This window comes from Hylaeus anthracinus, unplaced genomic scaffold, assembly GCF_026225885.1.
Source record: "Hylaeus anthracinus isolate JK02 unplaced genomic scaffold, UHH_iyHylAnth1.0_haploid 11994, whole genome shotgun sequence".
Taxonomy (NCBI): domain Eukaryota; kingdom Metazoa; phylum Arthropoda; class Insecta; order Hymenoptera; family Colletidae; genus Hylaeus; species Hylaeus anthracinus.
In genome coordinates this window covers 11,062,684-11,087,975 of record NW_026534341.1, presented here as the reverse complement: position 1 = coordinate 11,087,975, position 25,292 = coordinate 11,062,684, and the positions used below count along the sequence as shown (strand labels likewise).

The 25,292-nt window shown below is 41.0% G+C and overlaps 1 protein-coding gene and 1 long non-coding RNA gene across 13 annotated transcripts in view; one reads left to right on the top strand and one right to left on the bottom strand.

Annotated features, from left to right (window-relative positions):
• Positions 1-25,292, top strand: part of LOC128888529 (uncharacterized) — a 382,487-nt gene that overhangs the window by 68,398 nt on the left and 288,797 nt on the right. The window lies entirely within an intron of this gene.
• On the bottom strand, positions 9,224-12,098 carry LOC128888682 (uncharacterized). The gene is made up of 4 exons (XR_008460314.1): positions 11,545-12,098; positions 10,637-10,973; positions 9,916-10,550; positions 9,224-9,585 (listed from the first exon to the last, which is right to left on the bottom strand). It is a non-coding gene; the product is annotated as an uncharacterized LOC128888682 (long non-coding RNA).

Genomic DNA, 25,292 nt, shown 5'->3' with positions numbered 1-25,292 from the left:
GTAACATGTTTACAAATCTTTTTTTTTTTTATCAACCCTCTATGGTTAACCGAATTTGTTTTTTCTGGAGACGACTTGCAAGGCATTTACTTTGATATATCAGAATTATCATTCTTATTATCGGTTATCGATAGATTGCGGATTTAGTGTATTTATAATATAAAGTAATAATAATAAACACATACTGAACATAGCCAAAAGGTATGTCTACTTATGCAACATGAAATAATAATATCGTTATGATAATTGTAGGATATTTTCCATATATATTCTGTACAGTTTACGTATATTTTTTGTATTATTACACGTCGTAATTGCATATAATCCGCAGTCAGCTTATCAGAGACGTAATTACAACGTTCCGTTTTGCATCGAGTTTCTTCAATAAAATTAATCAAGTTGCCAGGTGTTACTTCTCAAAGTTGGTGTTTATTCTGCACTTAAAAGTTCTTCGTGAAATGGGACAAATTTAATGTCTCATTTCTAGCCCCGTTACTATCAACCTCGATCTATATTCCAAGTATTGTTCGTGAAACGTCGAAATTGCCTACGAGTAGTTAGCATACTCTACGGTGATTTACAACGAATCCGCATCGTAAAACGATCTACAGGATGTCAACGGTCCACCGCGCGGACAAACAGCTCGCGAAGGTTAGAGCTTTCTTAGACGGACTAATTTGCGCTCCTTTCATTGCTCCCAAAGTATTACGCACCAGCGAAATAATATACTTTTCGGCTCAGGCAGCTTTCCAACGACAGAGTCCGCCATTGCGCAAGAACAAGGGGTTGCTAATTGCCTTGCACCTGCACCCGTCCGCGGTTGCAAGACGCGTTCTTGTAAGACGCTTCGCTCTGGCGAACCTCCGCGAGGCGCAGGGACGCTTTAACGACACTGCCCTTAAACAGTTTAACGAGGTGGATGTTCCCTAGCTTGGAAGCGTCCCTTGGATGCCAGGCTGCATAAACGAAGCGTACGTTTCGAGTGGAAAGTCCGGTGAAATATGCGCCAGCGCGCAGTAGCCTTGATACCGAAATAAATGAAGAATTATGATTTTATTTAATTATTATTATTAAACCATTAATTATCGTTTTATTTTCAGAGGCATGGCGTTGAATTGAAAACGTCATATAGTGAGAACTCAACGAAAAAAATTTAAATAATACTGAAATGAGTATGGTGACGAGATATGAGTATTCAAGCTTGGAACACCAAAATTTGATAAAACTGTTCAATTGGGCGTATTAATTTCCTATAAACAACGAGCTCGAGGGATCGCTATAATTTCTAATGGCTTTGTAAACAGGGCCCACAATTCCTTCCTTCTTCATCCATTTTAATGAGTGTAAAATACTCGCAAGCCCTTTCGTTGTAGAAGTTTTATATTCGCCAGGATCCATTAAATCCTGGAACCCGAAAAAATATCTGCAGGATTTCCTCCGCGAAGCAATTTCTTCTTCGTCGTCGGAGTTTTCCTAAAAGAAGGATTGCTTGGCTACGGCTACCTCGGAAAGTCAAGGTTTTTCGTCCCGACGGAGTCTTCTTTTGATCTCTCTTACTCTCACCCCCGCTATTCGTAATCCAATGTAAACATGCCAAGGAGGAGAATGTCTATTAGAGGAAAATACGTTCCTTGCGGAGTACGATAACGACGGCGTTACGCGGGAAACTTTGCACAAAGGCATGTTGATTATTAAAGAAAATTTATTTCGCAATTTTTTTTGCTTCTCCTCTTCGATTTTTAATGGCAATTACAGTGCTCCAACCGCGTTCCCATATTCTCTTCAGCTTTTGATCTCGTTTCTTTTGACTTTTCGTTTCTTTTCCTTTGGTTTTTAATTGGATTACCTTCACCAGGCGTCCATTTATTAACAAAATTATCCTTAATTTTATTCGAAATAGGTTCACTTATCTACGTAGCTAGTACTTTGAGTTGGTGTAGGTACACTTGTTAAGAGTTACCAAAACTATTTACCCCCCTCTGGGCCGAATTTCTTTGTTCTGCGGAGAATTTGCGAGGCAATCGCTTTGATATTTCAAGTCGATGGTGCTGCCAAACGTCGTCAATATTATTATTGGTTATCAGACTATAATTATTTGTTAAAATGTAGAATGATAGAAAAATGTTTCTTGAAGATTTACCGTATCTTGGCCATTTTCACGTGTATCTTAACAACAAAATTTACACATACCAACATTCGCTATGCAAGTGTTGTCCTGCACGGAACGTTCAATTCATTGTACTGTCTGTATTTCTAGTCGATTTCGCTACCTGAAAAGCATCCACGATTCATCCATTCGCATGTCTGGCTTTCCGCAAAATTACCAGCTATTTGTATAGGTAGAGCAACCTATAATTGTACGCGGATAGGCCCACGTGGTGCGTGTGGCAGCAGCTGTTCCCTCGAACCCGTTCAATTCGTCCATCGTAGTTCGGTGATTCCATATGTTCTCGAAACGTCGGGTTCCTTTAGACGCTATAGACCGTTGAAAATTCGCGTACGTTCGCACGCGACAACAAGATAATGCCAGTCGGTGTCGAGTCAGCAAAACGACGGTCATTCTCTCAAAAGACTCTACACCTCCTCGTTCCGACGACGACGGCTATACGATTTCTATATATAATCTCCTTTGCCGCGTTATGGATACATTTAGCAAAAGAGTTGCTGTTCGTTCGAAACATCGCGAAAACACGTTCCCATTTGAAACGTGTTTCCATTCGAGAATAGACGTTAAACGAGCTCCTGGAATCTGGAAGAGGCCGAGTGTATATTGTAACCAATTAAATACGGGCTGCGTCATGCTATCGCGGCGGGTCGTTAATCCTGTTTCATTGGCGTTGGGAACAAACGCCGGAGGGAAATGTTTAACGGCGAGGGTTATTCGTGGTTCAACTGTGCAGGATTCAATTTGCGCTGTTTGGACGTACGCAGTTTCTTACTTCATTAAATCTGACGGTGTAATTGTGCAATGATGAGAGTGAATTGTAATGGAAGGGCTGTGGGTTGTATATTCTTTCCAATTTTCAATTCATTTTGCGCGATAGAAATTGGTCCAGATTGAGTCAATGAATCGTACATTAAATTTGAGATTAATACAATCCAGAGTGATGGATCAAATATGTACTTAATGAAAATTAAGTTGAAATTGTAACTACATATTGGTTTCAAAAATTTATGTACTCAACTACAAACGACAACTTAAAAAATTCATATATCTAATCCAGAGTGATGGATTAAATATGTACTTCATAAAAATTAACTCCAAATTTGAATTACATATGACCTTCGAAAATCTATGTATTCAACTTCAAACGACAAACTAAAAGAATGACGGATCAAATACAAAAATTACTCAGCCTTGCAATCGACCTTTAAGCTTTGGAAGTAGCCATTTACATTCATCGATTAATTCTAAAAAAAAGTGTCTTAACACCACAGTCGAGCCTACATCTTTCGAATTTAACTTCATGGAACATAGTGCTTACACGGAAACGCTACAAGCACCGTAGGCGCGGAGGTCGTAAAATGGCGATCGAATCAGCAGGCAATAGCAGCAGCAGCAGGTGTGGCGATATTTCAGAGCCCCGGCAGATTTTACAAACGCAGACTTTACAAACGAGGAAAGGATCGATTACAAGCGGAACGAGAGTCGGATCGATCAAATATTCAGACCATTTTGTCGATAAGTATCGCGCTACCGCTGCCCACCGACACGCCGTGCTAGCAAACTGGTTTGATCTAGGGATCGAGCGCGGGGAGTCTTGCGTTTTCCCGGCTTCTTGTTTCGACCCTAATCAAATTCCACGCGCGAATTCGACCGAGGATCGCTAGCCACGGTCTTCGTGCAATAGCGCTTGTACCTCGTGTCAGCTTCGAAGTCCTACTTTATGCGCGGAGATTAGGGACTTGCCGATATTCCTCGTGCTTCGTCGCGGTTAGGGTTAGCATCCATCGATAGTGAGATGAGAATACGCTGGACTAATTAGAAGATGTGGAGGGAGGTGGATCATAGGAAGAGGGTATCATTTTATTCTTAACATTAACACATCTTGCGCGGATGCTTTGCCGCCAAACCCTCAACGGGTAGCGAGCGATTTTTTACAATTCGTACACAAAATTACTTCTGCAGAAAATACCTGCAGTTTGTGAACTTTAGGTATTTATAAAATAAAACTTAGTTTCTCTTTAGGCTTATAAACATTTATAAACTTGGGAACAAAGTAATTCAGTAGTGGTCTGACTTTCGAAAGCTGTCTCTTGTCATTGTTTTTGGAAAAATTGGCGTTTCTATACACGGATCCGTGCTCCAATAATCCTCTTTTCGGTCTTTACGCACTTGTCGCATAAGAAGAATAAGCCTTAAAAATTTCTTCGTGTCTTGTATCGTAATGTCTTTCCATTTGAGGGCTTTCTTGGAAGTTGTGAATTTATCAATATATTTATAATAATATCAATTTGACTCTTCTACAGGGAATGTAAAAAAATTATCGCCAATAAATAAAGCTACAGCATCCGCTACATTATCCGGAACGTTTTCCGTATCTATTCCTGATCGACCTAAAAACTCTTCCAAGACTGGGCGTTTGTCTACTGATGACCATTCTTCTTGAGAATCAGAATCATCCGAATCCTGGCTTGAATCAGAACTGTTTGAAATTATTCGTTGAATAATAGTTCTAGAACGATATATAATTTCGTCGTCACTACAATCATCATCGATAACACATTCACATTCTATTTTATCGTTGTCCATCCTGTGATTAACGGACAGTAGGTGATTCTCGCCGTGGGGCGGCGCAACAGTCCATGCAAAACGACTTTGGTCGCTTCCCGCGCAAGATGTGTTAATATAAAATAAAATGTTAACAAGACCTATGATACAAATATAAATACAAATATACCCCGATTCTTTAATTCAGTGAATTTTTCTTGTTCCTATTCAAAATCTATACCAATAAGATTCTACGTTTACATTTACCGATCGACTGCATTCGCTCATCTAGTTTCGCTGAACGCATTACCTCTGCTTTCTGGCGATGGAAATGGGTCAGTGTATTCAACAAAAACAGTAAACCTGTACCTACACGAAAGACTGGAACGTTCCATTTCCGATGAATAAACGTTGAAACTGTAACGTCGGTTCTTCTAATGTTATTTGCAATCGTTAGCGGTGAAAAGCGTTTCGCCTTTTATTGACCGTGCTGTGCCGAGTTTACCGCAATGTAATTCCCAGTGGATATCGTTGGTCTAACAATGGCTCTATTAAAGGCAGCGCACAATACTTCCATTAAAGGGAGGTTTACGCGCGAAGTTGGGTACACGGAGGTCTGTTACGCACAGAACGCTCCGTGGCTTCAGACATTCATACGAGCATGAATTGTCCAGGATCTGCCGGGACATCTGGCGAGGTCCCACGGGATTTCCACTCGACGGAATGCTGAATCAGTTCACCCGAGCGTGAGAAATTCCGCGTTTTGCGGAGCCGCGAAACCATTTTCTGAAATGGCTGCTGCCTTCCGGAAAATTGACGCTCGAAACCGGATACTCGTCAACCGGCGCTTGGTTATGATATGATGCAATGCATGTAATGCTCTATTATGTAGATTATTGATTGGTGGATAGTCTGTTTCGTTACTGGGTCAGGTATAGTGGAATGATGGTAATAGTACTAGGTCTGCCCCTTGAGAGTTTAATCAAATGGATCTTATGAGCATTATATATTTATCGACTTTAGATAGAAATTTTTCACAGATTATATTAATGCTCTTGATTTTAGTATCAGATTATATGTAGATTTAAAGAGAAACATTTAATTATTTATAAAAAGATTGTACATTTATTTTACATCTGGAAATGACTTACAATAACGTGAACGTAATCCATAGAACATTTATTTAAAATCAATAAATATATATATATATGTAATGCTTCAAACTGTCGCGTTTCATGATCCTCTTAAGGCCATAGTGAGGAACGTACGGGAATTTTATTTCCTCGAATGAACCTGTCGGCTTATTACGACTTGGCTTTTACAAAGTAATATCATGGCTCATCGCAGATTACTTTACAAGAAGTTTTCGTTAACACGGTTTTCCTGAGGGCTTAAAGGAACTTGTTATTCTCGTTGGCGTCCTCCGTGAAAGCGAGTTTATGGAAGATAATCTGATTAGGCGGCTGGGACATGGCTCTTCTGTGTAAATCGAGTCATCAACATAACCGCGTTCTCCAGCTGCGTGTATTTCACTTACCGCGATCATAGGGGCAAGCTACGTCTCCGTCGAATCCTTTTGTCATTCGAAAATCTAATTTCGTTTACCAAAGCGTCTGGGAATGACGTATAGCAACAGTGTGATAACGAAGTCGCATGCAAAGTGAGTTTTGGTACCGATTCGCTTTACACTTGTGGAGTGCGACTTTATATAAAATTTTTAGACGTAGGTAATAATATACTCGAGTAATTATATACACATTTTGTATTAGGTAGACTGGAAAGTAATGTCGTTTCTTTTACATTAAATTCAAACAAATTTATAATAATAAATTTCTATTTTTAATCAATTATGTAATCGTCTTCGTCAACAACAGCCTTTTGCCATTTAGTGTGCAAATGTTCAACGCCATATCGATCAAAATCAATGAGCTGATGAGTAATAAACAAGTATTTAAAATTGCACAAACGACATTACTTTCCAGTACACCTAATACGTATAAAATATTGACGAATGTTAGGTAATAAAAAGCTTAAAGAACCGCTCTTATTATTATTTGGGTTCCTTAATTTTTAAACATGTTGAAATCAAAACAAACAGCCCATTTATTCCTGTACCATTTTAATTTATATAATAATCACATATTAAAATTCATTATTCTTTACAGATAAATTGCCTCTGAATTCTCACATCTACTTAAACAATTCTGTTCTCTGTTTCATTTAAATTCTTTGAAGATGACTCGAAACTGTAGAGTCGAAACGTTCATAAAAATGCTTCTGTAAGATTCGTAGGTTAGATGAAAAATCGTAAGAAAGCAAAATATCCAACTCCAGAAAGTATCCAAGTTCCCCATTGTTGATCTTAACAGTCCCTGTTAATAACGTCTGGCCGCGAGTAGCGTGTTCCGCGAGATTGTGCCCGGCACGCACAGGTTTATAATTACACGCAGCTAAGTAAATGATAAAGAATCAGCCTCGCCGCAAACGAGCGTTTCCACCTGCGTATCTGCTTTCAAAGCACCGCGGCGTCGCGACGGAGCACACGAAGGGGTTGTCGCCGGTTCTGCTTGGTTGCAACCAGCAAGCGAAGTGCAAACAAAAGGATAACCGATTCGCAGTCGACGCACAATTCCTACGGTAATTAGCTGATTACAAGGCAACAACCCTCACCGGGTATTTCCATTTCGCGACGGACCACATTCTCTAATTACGCGTCCACGGTCGTTCGAACAAAGGAAGCCATGTTCTCCTTGACCAAGTAAAAGCGGATGAACGGATTGTTGTGTTCGCGTGGATGCCCCGCGTTAAATTATGCGTGTCCAAAGTGCACAGGATGTACGTAAGTTCCTGTGCCGAAGTTCGGGGAACTCCTTTCACGAGGCAGCCTTGCGAAGAACCTTCTCAAGGCGTAAACAGTGGGAGAAATTTTTACTTTCTTAGTCGTTAGTCGTCGATCCTTTTTTATCCGAGTAGAATTCTTCACATGCATTAGGAATCTATAGAAATTGAAATATACACGTGAATTTTATTAATTATTTTTGATGATATCCAGATTAAGAATGGATATTTTGTGCGAGGAAATAATATGATATTTTTCTGTATATAAAACGTGACATGGTTTTTATGATAAATCATTTTATTACCTTACTTTTCTTGATACATCTTCTCAAACACATCTTCTCAAACTTCAGAACACTTCTTCAAACCCCAATGTACATCAAACACTAATCACTATAGCAATTATCAATATACAGTGGGTGTAGAAAGTATTCGTACACCGATCAATTTCCAAAAAAACTGTGTAAAGTTGTAATTTATTAACTTATTTTTTATAAACAATGACGTTCTACATATTCTCGGAAATGTCTAAAATAGATAGATTACAAAAAAAAAATAGCTATTAAAAACAATTAATCGATAGAAATGTTGAAGTAATAAGTATTCGGGCAACTATTTAAAAGTATTTTACTGGAAATTTAATGTTTTCTAATTCGCACAGAGCAATAAACTAATGTGTTTACGTTACAAACTCTGCTGTAAATGGTTCGTCATAAGAATCGTCGAAATACTTATTGCTTCTATACTTTCACCCACTTTTCGTATCTTTTTGTTAATTTCAGAAATTATATTAACTAGTAAATGTTGTTTCAACTATATCTATCTTAGAGACTTCCGAGAGTATGTAAAATATCATTGATTACAAAAAAAAAGAAGTTAAGAAACTACAATTTCACACAAAAGTTTTTTGGGAAATTCATCAGTGTACGAATACATTCTACACGTACTGTACCTATTAGATTCTAACTTTATTCTCCATCACACAACAAATTTCAGTCACGAAAAATATTTTCGGCTGTTCCAAGTAGTAAAAATTGAGAAAATGTTTAGTTTGGTCAATTTTGGTCTATCAGAGAAGCACACTAAAAATTACGTTTCCACGCGAACGCTTCGGAGGAACTTACAGTGGTGGAGTCGTCGTAGTTTTCAGGAGCACGGGGACGACAGGTCCGAAAGATTGCTCTATTGTAGACACTGGTTAATATCGGGTGGGACGCTGCTCCATCGAGCCCATTCATGAATGACCTGTCGTTTCGGTCTAGACTTACCGCTTGGTCGGGCAGCCTTTTCGAACCATGAAGCGCCGCAAATTCAGCGGACCGGTCAGCAGACGTCGCCGAGTCTGGACAGTGCTCCTAAAACGAGCCACAAAACCCAAACTGCTGGGCTGTTGAACGTAAGAAGAACTGAAAGATGACGAGTATCGAGCTCGGAGATTACTGATAGCGCGAGTTTTTCGGTCGTTACTTTCCGCGTAAGACTCGTGCTTTGTATCGTCGTTCGTTATCAACTTATTATTTGCTCGCTGGACTTTACAACGTCTGTGAAGTTTGGCTTTTAAGCAAACCGTGTACATATTAATTTATATAATTATTACGTATTAAAATTCATCGTACTTTACAGGCAAATTACACCTAGATTTTATCAACATTTATTTATTAAAGAAATCTTAAATATTAATCAACAAAATAATTTCCATCATTTTCTAACACTTTTTGCCAGTGTAAAGGCAGTCGTTCGATTCCCTTTTTAAACAAGTTTTTCGATTATTCATTGAAAAACTTTTCCAAGTCGAAGACATTTTGATTACTTTTCGGTCCTTCTAATATTTAAACGACAGGTGAATATTTAACTGGAGAGCTCAATTATAGAGCGGAAATTATTTACGAGTCCACCCAACAGGAAAATGTTTACTTCAACGTGAAATATAGTCAGAAATTCCAATAATTCATAGCAAACCATTAATCCAATTACAGTTAGGCGTACCCACGTATCGCTCTATCTCTCTGTTTCCATCCGCTTGTTTTGTATATTATCTGCACCACACGAAACCACAAAATTTGCATACTACTTCTTGGACAGGTTTCAAAGCAATTTGCCGTCTCTTGTCAGCATTCGAATCGTTATTAAACAGTCCATTAAGCAGCGAGATGCATTATTCAAATTACTCGTCTCTCGTATGACATAAACGATCGATCAAATCGCTCCTTATGCTAAGGCGTTAATTTTTAATTTACCGCTAAGCCACCGAGGCGGTATCGATATGTACACAGGAAAAGAATTTGTTCCAGTTTATAAACACGCTGGGTCGCTTGTCACTCTGACAATATACGACAAAAAGCTGCGTAACCGTGCGTTGCACTTACCTGCGAGTAACACTGGTCCATATCAGTTGCGTTTTCTTCGTTTTTTGGCGCGAATGACAATCTCGCGCCGCGTGACGCAGAGATCTAATCGTATGATGCATCGCTATCCTTGTTTCGTAGTCTTTTGTACCTTTTGTCTTTGTATGGTGATGGCAATTTCTCTATACCACGGTGTCAATTAAAACTGGGTTATTATTGGCAATATTTTCATCCTTTTTGTTTATAAGTTATTAATTCTCAATGAATGAGGTTCACTATGCGAATCTATACAATCATACTACGGACTAATAGTATTAACACACATTTTCCCGAAATTCTGAGAGGAAGATTGCTAACAATGGAAACAACTAGTTTCATTTCCGTCAAATTTTCAAATTTTCTCTGTCACTTCGCACTTCTTTTCCCCGTCAGCACCCCGTAAACAAGACTCGGCTCCCAGAAACTCGCTTCTCGCGCTTTCAATGTACGTTTCATCGAATATCGGAACTGTTCGAGTCGTTTCCATCCAAATTTAACCGACCAGACACGCCACAAGAATAATCCAATTTACCCTCGGCGTTATTATATTTCACGGTGCTCGAACGAATTGCTTAGCGAGCACCAGGCTGAACCTCTGGCGATTCGCACTGCTGACACTGTTGATTAAAAAAGAAAAGAACCGTTTCAAAGCTACTGCCGCGTTCGTGTTTCTTTCTCGAGCAAACGAAACGACGATAATTACGTGTGACGTAGCTTTTCCAGCGCCCTTCCCATCGACGGAGAGCTCGAGAGAGCCCGGTCGACACGCACCGCCCGCTTCGTTGAACTTGTTGCGCTTCGTGCTTCAAAAAGGTTGCTCGATCAACCGGTATGTCTGGTCGAGAAACGTACCGGTGCTTCACTCGCGGAGGGAACGAGCAGAGATTGGACTGGCTGCGCCGCGACCGTCTCTGCATCAAATTGATCGCGAATCGGCACGGACCGCCGACGACAAATCCCTTGCGAAACGCAAACTATCATCCAGCCAGGAATGCCTTTGACTTTGGCGATGATTTGCCACGGGGTTTGCCGGGCCGTTTCTGGAATAGAATGATGTATGCAGATATTAGCGTTGCGTGTAGAATTGCCTCGCCGAAACTCGTAAGGCTTTTGGTATGAGAGTCGGGGGTGGAGAGTTGTTAATATTTGGGAGTGGATGTTGGAAATTATATGGATCGAGGTTATTTGCGGGCAGTAGCGAATTACGAGGATGAAACTCGCGGTGAGGTGTTTTGGAAGGGGTTTAGTAGATTTTTGGGTGAATAAAATGGTGAATATTGGAACAGGGTTGTTTGTGGGTGATACCAGGCCACCTGGTGAAGGTAGAACGTCGAGTTGAATTATTTTGGAGCAGATTGAATACTTCTGGACAATATCAAAGAAAAATGTATCGTGTAGTGTTGAGAAAAGTTGGCCATTTAAAACAAGTCAAAAAATCTACATGTCCAATCGAGTAATCTTCTCTTTTTCAAAGTCGGTTAAAAAAGACAAATTCCTTAAAGCCTGCACATAGTATACACCAAGACTCGCAGTTTCCATTCACGATTTCCCTAACTAGCCAGAGTGTGATTGATAATTGCGCTTTCCCAATTCCCAGCCGTGAATACTCACATCAAACAAGTCCACCAAAGTTTCTCGTGGTTCTCGAAGCGTGGCTCGCCGCAGACGATGTAATTTCATTTAGAGAAGAATGCAACGAGGATAATAGGAGCTCTTCTAACGCGACGCGTAAAGTACACTCGTCTTGAGAGTTTGATGCAAATTGAAGTTCTCGGTTCTTGAACTCCGTTTCCCCCGACGTCGCCACTCAAAATTCACCGTGTATCGCAACAAATTCGAGAAAATAAATCGCGTTACGATCGTCCCGCGCTAGTCAGCCTGGTTCGCGTTAGCACGGACCTCTCGCCGGTTGGCACGAAGTAATTTTAAACGTCACTCAAAATATCGCTGGTGAATCGAGGTACAACTAGCGCAACGAGTGTTAGTAATCGGCGCATCACGATCTCTGTTTTGAAAGACAGTCAATCCCCACTGCGCAGACGATACTCGTTCGTCTTGTTGTCTTGCGACAGTCGGAGGTATGGTTCTTCGAGATTCTTCTTAGAAGTTCGTTGTAATACTTGGGTTCTACTTCGCAACTTTTGGCTGAAATCCACTGGTTTCGAGTATCGTTGCTCTAGGACTGTAACAATTTCAGGGCTGGCGAAATATGTTGTAGAAAAAATAAAGATAATTAGATATTGTATTTTGATTTTAGTTTTAACCATTGATTTAAAGGGAAAGAAACATTTTAGAGTGTCAAGAATTGAACTAAGATAGAATGATTTAGTATGAGTTGCAAGCAAAACTAAATTCAGATTATCCACGTTTGTACATAAATTTCAACTGGTTCGATTGGGAGGCTCTAGTCTCCAAATGTAGGTCTTTTTAAGACATTTATTTATTATTTCTAGAATATTTATAGTTTACAAGTGTCTTAGCACATCAATCATAATTTTCATTAATCCTTTGTACTTCCAATTATATTTTAAATTATATTGTTGTATTTTGTAATTTTCAAGTGTACGATATCTCTTGAAACAATTTCCAGGATGCAATCCTTGTTTTCTTTTGTACGTTTCACAAAAACAAGTTGGTTTCCCTTTTTCCTTCAAGTATTTTATATTTACGCAAATTGCTCAAACTTTTACATTTAACCCTTACCATCTTCCCTATTGATTTGGACACGAAAGAATGTCGATCGAGACTCGACAAAAGAGTTCCTGAGGAGTGCAAAGGGTTAAAGAACCTATCCAAAGTTAAATCATACAAGTCGAGGTTTAGCCAACAAAATAAAATTTGAAAGTGGTTCAAATTACGCACTCTCGTTTTAAAACGTGCGATTAAAGGACCCCAGCGATTACTCGGGGCGTGATATTTTCCACGCATCGCACGTTCCATCGAGACAAGCGTCGTGCACAAAGAACCACGCGCGTAAAATTCACCGCAAAACGGCGCTTGTTACAAAACCACTATCACGCTCGTCGTCCCGGAGCGGTGAACAATACGCTGGCAACACCTTCGAGAGGCTACCGCATAATAGATGTCGCAACGTCAACGGGCTGTCAGGTCGTCCAAGAACGAGAAGCCATCGTCCGGAGCAGACGTGCCGACTGGCTGAGCAGCCTTTTTCAAGCGCGAAATGCAGCTGGCTCGGGCTGCCAAGCTAGAGACTGCTAGTACATAAACATTTTCAAGGCGAACCACTCGAAAACAGACCATCTTCTTACCTTGGATTTTTTTACGCACCTCAGATATTTCTTAGGTTAATAAAAAAATGAATCGAATGTGCTTTTGTAGCAAAGCTTCCAAATTAAAAAGAAACTAGAAAGGCCACACGATCTCCGTGTAAAACTTTCAACGCGGTTAATATCTCGTAAAACACGCGGCAGGTTTAGATACCGATATTACGAACCGTTGGACAGCGATAGTACGATCGTCCACGAAAGCCTGACGATCTCAGCTGCTGGTTCGCCACGAAATTACCTTGTCTACGCGCGAAAGAAGCGGTCCATCGTCTAGAAGAGGAGAAGATCGAAAGGCAAGGTGCGGTGACCTATCACCGAGCAGCCGGTTGCACACCAGCCACGACTATCGGCAGCGAGAGCGGGTAAGAGTAGTGACTCATCCGCTCGTAACACACAGCGCACCGTTCTCCACGTTCCTTCAACCTTACGCTCATTCCGCTTGGTTCCACTTGGCTCCTCGGCCCGGTGCAACGCGCCGCTATATCGCTTTTCCAGCTCTCAGATGACATGGATTGCCACGCCATTCTGGAGAAGGTTTTCGTAGGAAGCTGTTGTTATAGGAGATACTGTTCCATCTACAATGAAATTCAGTTGATTTTGAGGAAAAGAGAGAAGGCAAGGATCAGAAACTATTTATATAAGGAGAGGCTACTTGAAGTTTGGTAGTGGAGTGCATTTAAAGATGTGGAGCACCACGAAGGTTTAGATGAAGGAAACAATTAATGCAAGTAACATAGAGCGAAGACAAGGGTCAGAAACTATTTATATAAGGAGAGGCTACTTGAAGTTTGGTAGTGGAGTGTATTTAAGAATGTGGAGCATCACGAAGGTTTAGATGAAGGAAATAATTAATGCAAGTAACCAATACAGAAGGCAAGGATCATGAAGTATTTATATAAGGAGATGTTACTTGAATGTTGGTGCTGGAATGTATCCGGGTCTATGTAACACCACGTATGTTTAAATGTAAGAAATAATGCAAGTAACCAAGATGTGCATGAACACAGAAAGAAAATGACAACATAGGCTATTATTGACTCCTTACTCTCCAGGACTCCAGAATTCAGGAGTTCATAGTAGAGGCTTCGAGCTAATGTAGCACAGTCATGGACTTTGACAAAACACTCAATAACTGACACTGTTGATTTTAAAGTCGTGATCCTAGATATGGAGACCCCTAGGTCTAGAGTCCAGTAACAAGGACCCCAGGGTCGCGAGCTGGCCTAGGATCACGTACGCTGAATTCCCCAGGGTCGCAGGAGTAAACACGGAGGACTCATAAGGTCAAAGACTCGTTTCCCAGGTTCTCGGGGTCGTGGGACTCGGCATCGAAGAACCTAGTGCTGGAAGATCTAAGAAAAAGAATTCGCAGGTGATGAAACGCACGGAGGACTCACAATAACCTGGGATTCTTGGGTCTCCCTGTGACCACTGAAATTCTTAGAGTCCTCAATATTTGATCCATCATCTCAGTCCTATTTGTATCTAATCATCAAAGTAATTTGGATGTATGCTTATATTTTGGTTGGCGAACAATGCAAATCGTTTCCGTAACATTCCCTGTGAAATTCAAAATGGATAGCTCTGTAAGTCCAGTGTCAAATGTTGTTTCACTCTGATTGCTTCAAAGCTCCCATAAAGTCTGATTGCTTCTTCTCTACTATTCGAGCGTGTGTGTGGCCAGTAAAATACAGGCTCTCGGACTTTCGTGTATTCTGGAAGCACGCTCTAGCGCGATTTCTCTAGGGACGACCCGTGGTTGTTTTGGTGGCGACAAGTTCGACGCCACGGCGTCGCGAGAAATTTTCTTCGTGGCCGTTCCCCAGCGCGACCACTTGATATCTCACGTGCTGAAAAGCCTCGATGGCTGGCCTGGCGACAACTGAATCGCGCTCGGTTCTCCTATTTAGAAATTTCAGCAGCCACGGTGCCAACACTGGAGTCTTCAGTATTGTAGTCTATGACTTCGGGGTCGTTGATCTCGAGTCTCTCGACTCCGCAGCGACACGGTGGGCAACAAGAAAACTCGCTTCTCTGGTGTACGGTATTTGTATCGACAACTGAATACACTGTAATCGAAGCGGAATAAACCCTCGGTGTCGTTTCATATTTCTCGCCTACCGTTGTTACAGCTTCTCCTCGAGCAATAAATCGCAGAGCTCTCGAATCCCCGCTATTCTATGCCATAGAGCGAATCGTTCCCATTCGAAGGAGAAGACATTCAACGGTAAGCGTTGGACTTTACGATTTCATGGTATCATCAAGCAGCTGAATCATAAATTCCTTCACGCCTGAGACAGGATTTATACGCACACCTGTACCGTTACGCAGAACTCTTTTGAAGCGTCCCCGTAGTCAGGAATAAATTTCGTCGTCCTGAATTCGAAACTATTTAATCTCGTTACACGGTTCCATGGCTGGACTCTTGGCCCATAGGCAGATCTTCCTAAAACGGCTGGAAAAAATTCTCGCAATTAGCATTACAGACAATTATCATTACCATGGCTGTCCGGATTTTGGACGTGGGAACTTTACGCCTCGTCTAGAGAGCGTCAGAATCGTCTTCGTTGGTTGCTTTGTTGTTGACAAAGAACGTCGTGTTGAATTGTTTTGGAGCAGATTGAATAGTTCTGGACAATACGAAAGGAAATCGTGTTGATCAGTGTTGAAAAGAGGTGGTTATTCAGGGAGAAAAACCGCAGAAAATGGCAATCATTTAAACAAGGCTCACGACATAAGAAGACAAATTCTTTAATATAGTTACGCAGAACTCTTCTAAAGCGTCTCCAGATACATTTCGTCGTCCTGAATTGGAAATTATTTAATCTCGTTACACGGATTACATGGTTGGACTCCTGGCCTACAAGAACATCTTCGTGAAACGGCTGGAAAGAATTCTCGCAATTAGCATTGCAACCAAGGCTGCTCAGATTTTGCACGTGGGCGCTTTACGACTGGCCTGGAGTGCGTCAAAATCCTCTTCATTTGCGTGTACGTCAGCCGTCCAGAGATTTCATCGCGTTCATCGGCCAAGTTTCACGGTTAGGTTCGAGACTGCTTGGTACGCGGCATCGAAACGACGAAGTCTATCTCGTAACTTGCTCGTCATCGCGCGAACTTCCCCGAGGGAAAGCTCGTAAAATGCGGCTAGCAATCTCGTAATCGCCAGACGGCACTCGAAGGACGCTAGACGAACACGTGGTTGCAACGTTTATGTTTCAGGGGAAGATTGTAAAAAGGGAAAACAGCTAGAACGAAGTTTACGAGCGTCTCTTGAAATTCTTCGGTGGAAGTTGTCGGAGGTAGCGTTAAATTATCGATACTTTTTGAGAATCGAAGCCATATTCGCGAGATTAGGATCTTGGAATTCTGTCGTGTGAATTTTAGTTGGTTTTTTGCAAAAAGTTGTTGGTTGGAGTGTTTCCAGTCTTGACACATTCGCTGATACGAATTCACGTCAATTTAAATTCTATTCCTGATTATGAATAAATTACGAGAATTTTTATATTTTATACACTACATACAGCCAGTTCCAGAATTATGTAGCTTGTAAATCGAGAAAGGTCCAAGTTTGTTCTGATTTTGTGAGAAGTCCTCTTGCAATTTCTCTTATCAATTTACGCAATCTTTCGTCATAGAAGCATCGAGCGAAAGCCATTCCGATTTTTCATTCCGCAACGATTGTTTCAATTACGTCGCAACAGTGTTCCCGTGACCGATGGTAAAATTGCACCGTAGGAAAAATCGATGCGCGAATGGATAAAGCTTCGCAGCGTCGTAATAGCACGCGTCTTAATCTGGTTTGTAAATTATTGCCACCAAGATCGTAGATATCGCGATACCATCCAGGTAGCCGTTCGTACGCGATGATTTGTCCGACAAGCAAGCACCGCGAGTAAAAACGTGTACCATTCATTATACGAAGCTGTTTCCTGAACGTCGGTGTCTAATGAGTGGCGCGTACGGGTTCATTAGCGGACCCGAGAAAGAATATTATACGATTACAGCCGGTGATCCGATTCGTTCTGCGATGAGCTAGTAGCTACTGATTGCATTTTGTGCGTTGTTGGGTCATTATCGTAACGATCGGTGGTCCCATTATTCACTGATAAAAAGTAAATACTTGGAATCGGAGCCTGGGACGAGGTGTTGCCCGAGATTCTCGGAAGGGAGCTCAATTTCACGGCCTTTCCGTTTTGCCGAGCCGAACTTCTTCTTTCAACGCTTTTTGTTACTTGCATTCACGTGGTAGGCTTTTATTCGACGTAATTGGAGACTTGGGCGTTGCTTGTACGAGGTGATTGGAGAGGATTGAACGGTGGAACAAAAATTGTTCAGGTTCTATCGAATAAAACTTGTGTGGATCTCACTTTCATGAGTTAATATACTCCCTCAAATCCATTTATTTAATCATTCGTTCTTGAGTGTTGAATTCTCTTTGTATCTTCGCGTATGTGCTTTGATCTCTTAGCGTAGAGTAGCCGAATTTGTTAAAAATTGAAACGAGCTGGTAAAAACCAGTTGATGCACAATGGGCTAATAAATGATAAACAAGCATTGACGTAACTTTTTGATCCACCTAACATCTATAAACACACCTATCAAATTTCAAAAGTTTATATGAAGTACCTTGGCTGTAAAAAAATCGTGAAAATTGCTTGGGAACTAGCAAAAACGAAAGTACCTACTCCCTTAACCAAGTACTTTCCCTTTTCCTCCCCACCCGAGGCTCGCAGCCTCGGTTTTGAAGCCACCCTGAATTTTAATGACGCAGGTCGGGAAGCGCGTCACAGAAGCCGTCACTGATGGGTTAATCTCTTTTCGCGCCGCTGGTCGTTTTTCCTCGGGGCATTCGACCCGTATCCTTTGGTCTCGCGTCGCGGTGTCTTTATTTATACACCCGTGGCGCGGAAAGAGGAAACGTCGAGCGTCGTAGCCGCGACGCGACGTTCAATTTCCGCGGAAACCGCCGGGAAAGTTTGCGTCGACGGTCACCGCGGAGGCACTTAATTGCTTTTTCTTCGCTACGGCAATTTCCCTTTGCCGCGCGTACAGAGTTGGCCTCTTCAATCCCTGCAGCTCCTCTCTCGTTAGCCTCTCATCCACGCTTTATATTATCGGTCTAATCGTCTTCCTCCCCCATCGTTTCGCGGTTTTCGTTCCAGAACGGGGCGTCTGAACTCACAGGAAGACGACTCTGCTTCTCTCTCTCGTTGAAGCGCAACTGGACTTCCCTCTGGCGAGTGTCTGGCAACGCTTGGAACTCTCAGAGATTTGCAAACTTAGTCTGGATAGGGACTTGGAATTGGTGGTAAATGTAGGAGACTTTGATCGTTAATCGTAGAATGAGAGGTAGAATTAGAGTTAGATAGAGTTAAGGGAGGGATGGGATGTACTATTTCACAGTGAAGAAATCAAAACTGAGAACTGTGGGTTTTGGGTAAATGTTATGTCTGCATTGCTACACGCTGGGATAGTTGGTAGACTAATATTTGAATCAAAGTTTAGACAACTCTGTGTTAACAGACAGAATGCTCTTTACTCAAAAGTTTCACCTTCGCATCTCATCCTTTAAATAGAACATTGATACTTAGAAATCGATTCAATTAATATTAGGTACCGGAAAAAGTTCGTGCGGATTTTCAGAGAAAAATACAAATACTCGAATCTGTTTTAAATCAGGTTTATTCAACGAAATAATCACCATTTATCATCAATTTCGTCAATGACTTCATCAATTTCTTTGCAATAAATACCTGCAGTAATAGTCTGCCACGTGGAAGAAAATCAACGTGAACGATACCTCATGTAGTCCACCAAACAGTGATCAGCACCTTCTTCGAATGGAGACTCGGTTTTGGTATGGTTCCTGTTGCATAATGACCATTCCTGAACCCAGTGGTGTGATCATCGTACATTATCATATTCCACCCACTTTTCATCACAAGTTAAAATTCGATCGATAAATGGATATTGCAAATGCTCAGCCGGGAGTATTTGTTCTCTTCCGTTAAACGGCGCGGTATCCATTTGCCCAATCTTTTGTGAAAATTAAGTAAACGAATTCGCTTTCTTGCGGTAGATTCTTCACATTCGAATACTTGAGCAAGCTCAGAACATCTTTTTCTTTGATTTGAATTTACATACTCGATGAATTTTTCGTCTTCGATGACAGATGGACGCCCTGAACGCGGTTCGTCATTTATCGATTCATTTCCTTCTTTGAAGCTTTTAAACCATTTCTGTGGGGTTCTTTCACTAACAGCCCCTTCCCCACAAACGCTACAAATGCCTCCTTGCTGCATTTGCTGCTGTACTGTCAAATTTAAATTCGTAAAGAATAAAAGCACGAATTTTTACTCTTTCGTTGTCCATGTTTACTGTTTCTATAACTACACAACAACGAAACAATTGAACTTCACAGAGCGTGCATACCAATTACAAAGATCAAGCTTTAAAATGAAACCAAACTAACGTCTTACAGTTGCCAATTACCACACGAAAATCGATATATAGTTACAATTAACGAATAAACCGCGCGAACATTTTCCGGTACCTAATATCCAAAGTGCTTATATCATTTTCTTGGCGATACGAAAACCAACTTCCTCCACCGATAACCTTGAAATACTCGTATCCAAGACTCGTAACCCCTACAAAGATATTTCAAGACCCACGATTAAGCGGAATCACGTGCTGACGCATACAAACATTCATAACGTATTCAGGAGCAGAAAATCGGTTGATCGTCAAAGTGTGCCCACGCACCGAACGATCCTCTCGCAAGCGTCGCGACGCGCGTCGGCTCGTTAGCCGCGCTAAAACGCGGCAAACGCGAGCACGCCGCTTCGAAGTACCGTTCCGTGGACGAAGCCACGAATAATTCAGCGCGTCGGGGCCCCGCGAATGTGTTACAGTGAGATTATATCACGGCGCATCCGTTACGCGGCGAACAACACGTAGTTAATATGCATGCACGGCTTAATTTACATTAGCCAGCGCATCCAGGCTGCATTATGTACACGGAAGCGGTGCACGCGGAGAGAAGAACGAGGAGGAAGAACGATCGACGACGTCGTAACACGGACACGAGGAGAAGCAGGACAGAGAACCGAGGATCTTCCTGTGTGCTCAGGCGGTCGTGGAACCAAAGCTGCGAAACGGAGGAACGGGGAGGAAAACAATTAAGCTGATAATATTGGCTTGATGCGTAATTATTTAGCTTCTTTCGCACTGTTTTATCAGTCAAAAGTAGCGTTCGTTTCTTTGTTTTCTGAAACAACTTTTCTTCAAAAATCTGAGCATTTGATAGTACCCCGCAATAATTTGGGTCATGTAGAAGCGATGTAATATCTAGCAGCGGGAGACTCGACATGTTAACAAAATAATTTTGCATGTCCACGGCGTAAATATTAGGTTGTCCTAAAAATTTCTTTCGTGAGTTGCATTCAATTATTTTCTGTGGCAGTGTTTATATGGATAGACAATCTAATTTCTTAGACATTGATGCTGTAACAGTAATGGAGCGCAATGAATTGTACACAATTTTGTAATGTAACATAAAACATAAAATATTGTGTATGAGTTAATTATTAATAAAATGAAAGAAACTTTTGGGACAACCTAATATATCCACGTATTAACACTCGAAGAACCGGCTCGCAATGACACAGCCCATATCAGCGAATTTCGTTTCTTCGGACTGGTCTTATTAGCTAATAACGCTTGTATTCCCTTACATAATTATTTTAATCGCGATCCAGTGCACTACATAATCGTAATCGTTCGCACACATCTCCTGTCTAGCGTACACAGGGTTGCGTAACAAAGTCAGAGCCCGTGTCGCGTGGAAATCGAGTTAACGGAGAAACAAGAACACGCGTGTCGGTTCGACGCGTCACGGCTCTTGCGTTATGGTTAACACTTAATTTAATTCCCCGGTGATGATTCATTACTGTTTACAGGAAACGTTTTCTAAACGCCGCCGATCCGAACCTGCGATTCGCGCAGTGAAAGCTACGGCGATGTCGAAGAAAATGAATCATCGCGTAAAGATGATTGAATTTTGTGGTTCTTAGTGGCAAATTAGTATAAAATATACTTTTTTTTTTTATGTACAGGCGTGATGTCTACGCGGAATTTTTTTGTCTTAATGAATTCTCTTTTTGTAAATGTAAAGCAATCCTTCAGTGGCCAATGGCATGAATGATTGATCATTAAGAGTTGAAGAAAGAAACACTAACATTTATAAAGCGATGTAATTTCTATGGTTGCTAGGATGTATGTGTGTGTGTTAATTTTTTAAATAATTATTGCTTTGTTTATTCTATAGATCATAACCTGTTAGACAAATATGTGTACAAATAGATTCCAACGTCACGTGATAAGAAATTCATTAACGAATTCTAGTTTGGTATACGGTCTGTATGATTATTTATACAATTTTAAATAGTAACCTCCAAAAGCAAAACACACCTTTGATAAATTATTAAAAAAATCGTGTAAATCAGGTGCAAACGAAAAGTACAATAGCCACGATGCTTTTGGACGATTGCAGTGTCCTGTTATTATCTGATTAATGCTTCGAATGCGCTCTTTTTAATCCATTGGTTTATTCGAAAATCTACCTGTACAGGATTAAAGTTATCGGAGCGACAGAAAGCGTTCCAAAACGATACTCGTAAAAATGGTTCCCAGAATATTAAGGTCTCACCGTGTCTGGAGCAGTTGGCAGTGGTTCCACGGTCCGAAGCACATTTAAACTGAAATTAAATCGCCTACCCACTACTTGGCAACCTTTGCAACTACTAATTCCGGCCACTGGCAAAGTAATTCTCCTTCACATTTTTCACGATTATCCGGCCGGAAGAGGGAGATCGTTTTTCATGAGAAGGAAGCAATTAACTCCAAAGCCTCCAAAGTAGGACGCATTCTCTCCTTAAGTAATACATATTAATCGCTGCATTGTCTTGTTTTTTATTTCCGTGGTCTGATTTAAATCCAGTCAAAGTGCAATGGAAAACGTGAGCATCGTTTGCGGAGGGGAATTTGGTACAAACTAATTGGGCATCGTTAAGTTTATTAGTTATTAAGCGTGGGGCTTGTTCACTACATTCGGTACATTATACTTTACAGATAACGAATTGAGATTGTTTGGAGTATTTTATATATTTTTCTATTCATGTCTTCGTATATCTTTCCATAATTCCACTTGCCATAAATGTATAAACATCCGTAATCGAATTAGAGTGAAGCAAGCATAATTGAAAAGTGTTTTGTGCTTGTTAGGATTGATACTTGAGCAAGTGATCTTGAACAGCCACTTGACTTTGTTTTTATATATTCTATCACGAAGGGATATTCTTCATTAAGCTAAGGTGTAATTAGAAATGAGGAATGTTTGTATACGCGTCTCGTACGAGTCTCGCGTATGCAAAATTCAGGGAAACGCCTCTGACTCCAACTGCAACCCCCAAGATCCTCGCGGAGAAATTAGAATCCTTCATTTATTAATTATTAAACCAGTTTTCGACATCGGCACTCGTTAATCTTTAGAGTTACACGGGCCTCTAATTTTAAACTCGTTATCCTACTGTTACACTTCAGTCCTTGCAAACTCTATCTAAACTTTCGAACACTGCATTTTGAACTCACTGGAATTTCGAGTATACGAGGCAGTTATTTATGAACCACCTCATCAGAGAAGGGTTAATTCCAGTAGCGTGGGTAGAATTGCAATTAACTTCTCGTTTAAGAATTTGATACGTAAAAGTTTACTAAAAGTGGATCCAGGATTTCGTTTCTTTAATAATGAAATACGTTTGGTAGAGTAATCGGAGTGGATACATAAACGACATCATCGTATAATTGTACAAAAATAGGTGTAGACTTCTTCCAAGTTCCCACCATATTGTTTGAAGCAGTTTCAACACAAAGTGTTGGTACTTTATTAAATTACCTATGATGATCGTCATTGATTTCATTCATCAGTGAGCTATCCTCCTGAACGTACATTAGGGGGATTGCCCAAACCTTTTCCAACTTTCTTCCATACCCTTTGAAACAACGTATATGTTCTCTATATATGTGCAAACACAAAGTATTGGTAGTATATTCAATTACCCACGATCACCATTAATTTCATTAACTATCTTGTTTTCCATTCCACAAACGAACCCTTTAGGTGCACAATGCGCACACGATTCCGTGGATCGAATATTTACCTGTCGCTGTTTTGCTTGGAAATCACGCGGGAACGGTAGTTCGGCCTCTGACATTAGAGAGGTTCATATCGCTGTTTGGTTGCCCCGCGACACAGCCGCGAACGATAGGATTGAGCGATTAGGCAGAATCCAACGGTTCACAGATTCCTATCGGATCTACATGCTGGGACGAAGTTCGATGCTGAACAGCGATATCGCTGGTAGCTGGCTCATTGAAAGCAACCCCGGCGCTCGCTCCGCGACCAATTTAACCCTCTCGTTAGACGCGCACCATAACCTGCTCGCTCGAAAGCGGACGGACGTGGAAACTTTCGGTTTACACGTTGGCTTCCACGTTCAAGATGCAGAATTCAGGATTCAGGATTCAGGACACGTCCTCGAGCGACGTGAATCAGATTTGCTTGGAATAGTTCCACGGATGTCTGGCGATCTTTGTACTGGTCGATTTAACTCTCCTACGGTATCCCGCCAACATGCGAGCGGATGGAGTATAAACCGCTCTCGTGGATAGTTAAGCAGCGGAAGATTATGTTTCGGATTGCCGATACGATCGATTCAATGACATACTTAGTGATAACGATGCGGCTTGCGACGCGGAAAGGTAGATTTCGGAGATTCGACGTATGTTGAGGTATTTGGAAGTTTAAACTTTTGGTTTATGTGCGATGTGTTGTGATGTTTAATGTGGTACAAAATAATTTCAGTATGATTGATAAATTTGTAATATGTAATATGGCACGGAGGAATTTCATTGGAACATTGATATCCAGTGTCGTTTCTTTATAATATTGTTTAAGTAAATGATTATCTACTATTACTCCTTTTGCCAACCAACATGCAACAGCTAAATTGCAAGACCTTTCCAAATAAAAAGAAAAGTAACTTTCTACAAAAAAGAAATGTCACATATCTCTCTCAAAAGGTGAACTATAGTTCGCGATAAAACGTTTCAAAATTGTCTGAATTTTCGAGTTCCCTGGCTTGTCAAGATTCATAAAATGGAGAGATTTATCAGTTTCGTGTCCCGCATGCTCCGATATTGATCTACATTCAACGTGGCAGCTACGAGTACGGTATATTTAACCTGTGATCGAGAACGGCCCACGAAACGCTTGTAAGAAAGCTGGAAGGTTGAAGTGTCGTGTATCTCCTTTGGAAGAATTCATGCTGAAACGCTAGGTGGTAGCGCCGGTCATCAGATATCACCTGGCCGTGTAACGATGACGCAACGCTATCTCCAGCATCAGGGAACGAAATAATGCGTTTGAAGGCACCGAGTCACGCCATGGGAAAAACGCGACGGCGACAGGACGTCTCCTTGCCGAGATATACTAGAATTGCCCTGGACGTTTCTAGCGCTGCATAGTGGAGGATGTTCCGAGGGAATTTATGAAGGTCTCCCTAGACGCGTATTTTACTTTGTTCTCGGAAAATGAGGGACCCACGCGACGAGGGAATTCTCAACAGCATTGGTCGAGAATTAAAGTAGTTTTACAAAGGACAGTGAATAATTCGAAGTTTGGCAGAAAGGGTTGAAGTTGAATTTCCGAGATGTGGCTATGAAGCGTGGAAATAGGAAACAGGGAGGGCCTCAATGAGAAAAACCTTATCAAATATTTATAAACATAACGAGATAATGTTTGTTAAAGCCTTAAATTGTAGTTTGTAGTATATATCTTCTTTCTTTCTTCAAAATTATATTAGCCGTTCATTGCACGAATCGATTAACGCCATACGTAATATAAATTCAAATAAATATTGAAAAAAGTTCTACCAAGTGTTTCGACACTTAAATTTAAAATTGTTCAAAAATTGGAGTTAATCGATTTGTGCAGGGAACATTCGATCT